Source organism: Adiantum capillus-veneris, chromosome 13 (assembly GCF_014529385.1).
Source record: "Adiantum capillus-veneris isolate H3 chromosome 13, ASM1452938v2, whole genome shotgun sequence".
Taxonomy (NCBI): domain Eukaryota; kingdom Viridiplantae; phylum Streptophyta; class Polypodiopsida; order Polypodiales; family Pteridaceae; genus Adiantum; species Adiantum capillus-veneris.
The window spans coordinates 115476608-115483652 of NC_140943.1; the positions used below are offsets into that span (position 1 = coordinate 115476608).

At 45.5% G+C, this 7045-nt stretch overlaps 1 protein-coding gene across 1 annotated transcript in view; it reads left to right on the top strand.

The window, feature by feature from the left end:
• The window catches only part of LOC147444703 (Mitochondrial transcription termination factor family protein), a 39199-nt gene extending 32407 nt beyond the window's left edge, over positions 1–6792 (top strand). The window contains exon 2 of the mRNA XM_086527250.1: positions 6503–6792. The gene's annotated coding sequence lies outside the window, so the exon portion shown is untranslated. The remainder of the gene's footprint in view (positions 1–6502) is intronic.
• Positions 6793–7045: the final 253 nt, after the last annotated feature.

The window sequence follows — 7045 nt, forward strand, 5'->3', positions numbered from 1 at the left end:
ATCGGCCGTGCTCTGATACCATTGTAACTGCCGCGACACGGAGAGGATCACTTCAAATACTTCACAACTTTAAAGTTCACAATTCAATTTGGTCGACACGGACCGGTGTAGTTCCGTGCCAAGAGAGATGGGCCCCAAAGACTGGCGCCCCTTTCGGTATTTCTTTTATATTAATCTTTGAGCAAAGTACAACTCTCGCAAGGGTCCTCTGATCTCAGACTCTGCGTCCAAATGCTCTGAAGAGTGAGGCCCTTAGGGCTCTTTTATTCTTACAAGGGATGCCAAAAGCAAAGCCCCCAAAAGCAATTGAACTCAAAGGCAAATAATCCCTAAAGCAATTTGCTCCAAAAGCAATTGTTCCCAAAAATCTGCCCAGAAAAGCATTAGCGTGATTTGCGGAATTCCGTCCAACTTTCAGCTCAAAATCTCGCCCTGTCCGTACGGAACTGCCACGCCAGCATGTCATTGGAATTTTCGGAGGTCCATACTGCCACGTTAGCACTGCTGTACTACCACGTCAGCAATCAACGTTTGTTTGTGTGTGTGTGTTTGTCCGGGGGCCTGCCACGTCACCAGTTTGTGACAGACATTGCTTAATGTCAGGTGTAGTGGAATTGAAATGGTGAAGATCTAGTTTTACACTTCCACAAATCCTTCAACTTCTTTCCTACTTAGATGATGTTTCCAACTTCCTTTTACTTTCCCCTGAAGAGAGGGGTTGAGAGAATGCAATGGAGATGTGTAGAGAGAGAGAGAGAGAGAGAGAGAGAGAGAGAGAGAGAGAGAGAGAGAGAGAGAGGAGGGAGAAGAGCGACACCTGATGGGGTCCCAACCAACCCTCTCAAGGGCCCCCTACACCGTTGCCGATGTGGTATCTGCTTTTGATTACGTAAATGGAATGTACACACAATGCAATACCTCAGTGCGAACTCTACTGACTCGAATGATGGCAATAGCTGCGGTAACTTCTCAGGAAGAGGCACCTCTAGGCTCGAGGCTGATTTGATGCACCTTGTATCCTTCTCTATGTGGGATTGCGGATGGCCACCAAGGGGCTGATTTGCACTTCTGATGTGAGAGGAATGAAGGGCTGATCTTGACGCTGAGGTGAGGGCTCAATGGGCCGCCGAAGCACTGGACCGCAACGGGAATATGCGAGAGCAGTTTCCGAGCCGTTCTGTTGCGGGAGGAGGGCTGAAAACTGAAAACGCTGGACTGATCTGCTGCTGGTTGAGGGCGCTAGTGGCTGAAATCTGAAAACGCTGGGGCTGATTGCAGAAAACATTGGCTGCTCTTGCTCCTTCACTTAGCGCTTTTCCAATCGATCTCTAGCGCTAGCTCCCTTGGCCCTTTTATAGGTGAGGTTTGTAGGTTATAGGTTTATTAGGCCTTAGGTAGGGCAACTGTCCACCAACTTACCCAACAAATAAATCAATAAATTGATTTATTAAAATTGAGTCAGGGGGTCCAATTTCAGGTGAAACTGTCGCTCATCCGCCCACCCCGGAATCTGATCGATGTGGGGAATGGCTTGTCGTGTCGCAAACTAATGATGTGGCATGGTCACCTGGGCAAACAACTGATGACGTGGACAAATTGTACGGACAATTAGCTGTACGGACATGCCCGAAAATGGCGTTGACATGCTGAGGTGGATTACTGTACGGATTTTCGTAAAAAGCGCTGACACATGCTGACGTGGCATCATATTTTAGCAAATTCCACTGGCAGCTTTTGGGCCAGTAGGTTCTGAGTTTAGTGCTTTTGAATTGAGTGCTTTTGGGGCTTTGCTTTTGGGGCATCCCTTGTAAGAATAAATTTAACCCTTGAGGTCTCACTCTGCAGAGCATCTGGACGCAGAGTCTGAGAGTAGAGGTCCCTTGGGTGTTGTACTTTGCTCAAGCGTTAATATAAAAATAAATACTGAAATGGGCACCAGATTTTGGGGCCAATACCTTTGGGCACGGAACTACGCAGGGCCATGTCGACTCTAATTTTAAAGTGTGATAAAGTTGTGAAGTATTTTCAGTGATTCTCTGCTCTGTCGTGTCTGATTAGCGACTTGGGGTGCCCAAGTCTGTAACACGTTGGATTCCTCTAACCTAAACTAAATGCTCGTCGTGCCAGACGCCCACCGTAGTGTAGTAACATTTGTCCAAATACATGTACAAACCATTTATGCAAGAGGTTCCAAAACTGGAAAAGCTAATCTTAATGGACTCGTCTGGACATGCAGGTCTTGCGAATAAGCTCACAAATTTCCCGGTACTAATCCTCCTAGGATTCTAGACATTCCTATCTAGGAAGAAGGGGAAAACTGACTCTAGAAGTTGATGAAGCATGTCCACGTGGCACATAGTGTCATGTGCACGTGACGTCCCCTCCTGCTTAAGGTGAGGTACGGGTACCGATCTGCATGGCCTCTTTGTATGAGGCTAGCAAATCTTCGTAGTCGATGAAGAACTCCTCGTCTACCCACACAACTTCATGTGTCCCTCGATCCTTGAATTTGAGAAAATGTTACTTCGTTTCCTTTTTATTGCCAAACTGAAGTAGAAGCATTCAAAATCGCTTCAACTTGGTGACAATGATCTCCGATGGTTCTTCTTTCGGATTTTTCTCCCAATCGATAATGAGCAAAACCACTTAATGCCCAAAATGATGTCACATCCTGTAGACTACAAAACGACGAGTGAATTTTGTTGAATTCTCAACTTGACATCATCACATTGTTGAAAGATCGAAGCGTCCATGCCTTCAGAGAACCCCTGCATCGGGAGGGTTGGGATGGAAGAAGTTTGAAGATATGCACGTTTCACAAGAGATTCACTTATGACATCTTGAGAACTTCTTGAATCAAACAACACAATGACCCTTTGACCAATAACATGTCCATAACATTTGATAAGTTCATCCTCTTCGAAAGTCCCCTCCTGCTTAGCTTCTTGCTCTACTACACTCATAGCATTCACTTGAGGAGTAGAGTTTGAAGTTGACGCAGTTGAGGTTTCCTTTCGAGATTCTTCCTTAGGACACTCCCTTTTCATGGGACCTACTTCGTGATTGAAAACACTTATGTTTCTTTGCATACAATGCCTCTTCTTCTTCACTTAATCAACCACCTAAAACTCCTTAAGCAATCTTTTCATCAAGTGTGAGGTGAGGTTTATCAAATTTTTCTTTACCCTTATCCTTAGATGTATCGCCCTTTGATTAAGATTGAGATGGAGAATTAGATTGAGAAGAAGAACTGAGAGAGTTCTTTTTATGGTTACCATTCCCTTTAGAATTCTTGTCCTCAGAGGAGTCATGAGAGGAAGAGTTACCATTACCTGAGGCCGTCTTGAGCTTACCCTTATTGTGCTTCATCTCTTAGAGTTGAGCCAAGCGTATAGTGTCTTGCAATGCCGATTTCTGCAATTGTCCACCTAGCTGCGACACACGGTTAGCATACGACATCACAGGTTTACTTTGTTGAGACAAAGCCCGAAAATGCTCTTTCAATCGTTTTAGGCACTGTGGAGGTAAGAAGCGAGTCTTGAGATATTCTCGAACTCCTCCCAACTAAGCTCGAGAGGGGAACACGGAGAGACTCAGAATGGGCATCCATGTGGGCTTCTTGTTTCTTCTCCATCCACTCATCTTTCCAAGTGATGGCATCACTCGTGAGATGCATGGAAGCCAAGAGAACTTTGTTATTATCAGACTTTTTAACAACCGCAAAATAGGATGTAAATTGATGCAACCAAGAGTAACTGACAATAGCATCCATCTTACCGCCATACTTACTAAACGTGATCTTCTCGGGAATTGGTTCAATAGTTGTCCATGTAGCAATGGTCGCCTCCGCGATGGTCTTGGCAAGCTTTTTATAATCAAGCTCCGAAGAAGGCGTATCGGATCTCATTGCCAAGGTGGTGATGAGATCACGCATGGTTGCCCTTTCTTGCCTACGCGCCTCGGCCTCAGCCGCCAAGCGACGTTCCTTGCATCCTGCTGCTTCCACACGCTCGTTGACAGGCCTCCACGTCTGCCTCATGCTCCCGTCCATGATCCTCGGCTTTGCCCGCCAATTGACGCTCTTCACGCTCCGCCGCTTCCACTTGCTCTTGTCGATGTGTCTCTTCCTGCTGCACGATCATCTCCATCATCATCCGCATCATAGCATCCATGGGATTTGGTGGCGAAGGAAGGAGGGGTTGGGGGATCCGTAGGTGGCATTTACTCGCCTTCTTGATTGGTGTTGTCCATACCATTCAAGTCTTGACCATGCAAGGATTTCTCCTCTTGGTTCAAGGAAGGTCGCGGGCTAATCTTCGGGAGACTATCTACCTCGTCGACGCACCACGCATGCAACACCTGATATACAATTGGTTGCTATTTTCCAACGCTCAAGGTGCACGGCTCTACACGCAATGGCAGGCCTGTTGTTCCAAGAGTGGGAGGAGTATACACTGAAGGGTTGCCAACACAACCCAAAACACAAGAGAGAGAAACTTTTTGGGGATTAGTGGATTAGTGCAAAATCTTCAAAGCTATGATACCAATGTCAAGTGCAACGGAATTGAAGTGGTGAAGATCTAGTTTACACTTCCACAAATCCTTCAACTTCTTTCCTTGCCTTAGTGATTTCGTTTAGCTTAGATGATGGTTCCTTTTACTCTCCCCTGAAGAGAGGGGTTGAGAGAATGCAATAGAGATGTGTAGAGGGAGAGAGGGAGAGAGAGAAGAGAAGAGCGATACCCGATGGGGTCCCAACCAACCCTCTCATGCCCCCCCCTGCTCCGTTGCTGATGTGGTGTTTGCTTTCGATTGCGTAAATGGAATGTACACACAATGCAATACCTAAATGCTGACTCTACTGACTCTAATGATGACAATCGTTGCGGTAACTCCTCAGGAAGAGGCAGATTTGATGCACCTTGGATCCTCTGATGTGGGATTGCGGATGGCCACCAAGGGGCTGATTTGCACTCATGATGTGAGAGGAATGGGGGCTGAAAACACAGATCTTGACGATGCCGATGATGGAATGGGGCACTCGACGACGGCGAGGGAATGGCCGAGGTGAGGGCTCAATGGGCTGCTGAAGTACTGTACCGCAACGGGAATATGCGAGAGCAGTTTCCGAGCTGTTCTATCGCGGGGAGGAGGGCTGAAAACTGAAAACGCTGGACTGATCTTCTGCTGGCTGAGGGCACCAATGGCTGAAATCTGAAAACTCTGGGGCTGATTGCAGAAAACGCTGGCTGCTCCTGCTCCTTCACTTGGCGCTTTTCCAATCGATCTCTAGCGCTAGCTCCCTTGGCCCTTTTATAGGTGAGGTTTGCAGGTTATAGGTTTATTAGGCCTTAGGTAGGGCAATTTGTTCACCAACTTACCCAACAAATAAATCAATAAATTGATTTATTAAAATTGAGTCAGGGGCTCCAGTTTCGGGTGAAACTGTCGCACATCCGACCACCTGGGAATCCGATCGACGCGGGGAATGGCTTGTTGGATTCCTCTAACCTAAAACTATATGCTCGGTGTAATAACGTCTGTCCAAACGTGTGTACAAACCAGTTATGCAAGAGAGCTCCAAAACTGGAAAACCTAATCTAATGGACTGGACTGGACATGCAGGTATTGCGAACAGGCTCACAAAATTGCTGGTACTAATCCTCCTAGGATTCTAGATACTCTTATCTAGGAAGAAGAGGAAAATTGGTTCTGGAATTCGATGAAGCATGTTGACATGGCACACAAAGCCATGTGCACGTGACACTTAATGTTTTACCATTACCAACCCCCCCCCCCCCCCCCCCCCCCCAATCCCCGTGAGTCTTAAACAAAGCCCAACCTCTTAGTCTCTTTGTAAGAGCCCCGTGCACATATTTGACCCTTGTATGCAAGTATGTGACCCTTACAAACAATTGGACCCTATGTCCAGCACACGATGCACACTATGCCCAAAAGCCACATTAATGCCGTCAACAGCCACAAGAAGTTAAAATTTATGCTGAGCACTCTGGGTGCTTGTTGTGAACCTTAGGCAGAGTGCTCATTGCCCAGCCTTAGTTTCTATCAATTTGAAATGGAATGATCAATTAGCTTAACCCTTTTAGTTGATTGGATCTTTCAAAAGAAATTATCTAACCTATACCTCTTAGGCACACAAAGCGCACATATAGTAACTTGGATTCAAAAAATAAGGCACTCCCAACAAAGTAATACATACTTTCATATTAAAAGAGGGACGCATGATTTCAAAAGCCTTTGTAAAAGAAGTTCTGGGAATGTCATTTTAGAACGGCCGAATCGGTCAAAGAAATGGCGTTCCATTTCAGCTGGCCAGAAACAACGTTTCTTGTGACTAGTAACTTGGAATGAGCCCAAAGTAAATACCATCCTTTATATGCTTACTAAATATCACATCAATGTAAGAAAGTGAGCCAAGATGTTGCTGCCAATCTTGCTTGAGATGCCCGACGTTGCTTTGATATCAATTGTTGGATTTCAGGGTACGAGAATGCACACGTGAAGCTTTGAGGAGAAGGAGAAGGTCAAGGGCATATGACGTTGGAAGTACTGATACATAGTGATGCCCTAGGGCCAACTACACATAGACAAGTCGGGGGAAGAATAACTCAGGGAAAAGTACTTTGACGGTGTTAAGTGTGTTTACACACACAACTACCATATCATGGTAGCAAAAGTAGCATGCTGATGAAAATTTTTATTAGATTAAAAATGTGCGGAGAATTTGATGCAATCTACATAGGACTTGTCCCTATAATGGTTTAGTTCCTACATCATTTTCTTTTCTCTCTTTATGGTTCTACTCCACTAACTTGTCTTTCGCTACTTGTGTTGTAATTTTTTGGTCGAACTTTTGTCGATACGAGTATCTAATTGTTGTATCTGACTCTCCATGTCTCTCTAGTGCATTTGTCAAATGTCATTGCTTTTCCAAATCTAAACATTGCTTTGCTAGTGCAACGAGTAAGTATCCATCAACTTCGAAGCGACGTTAGACTTTGCCAGGGATATTCCACTAACTTGT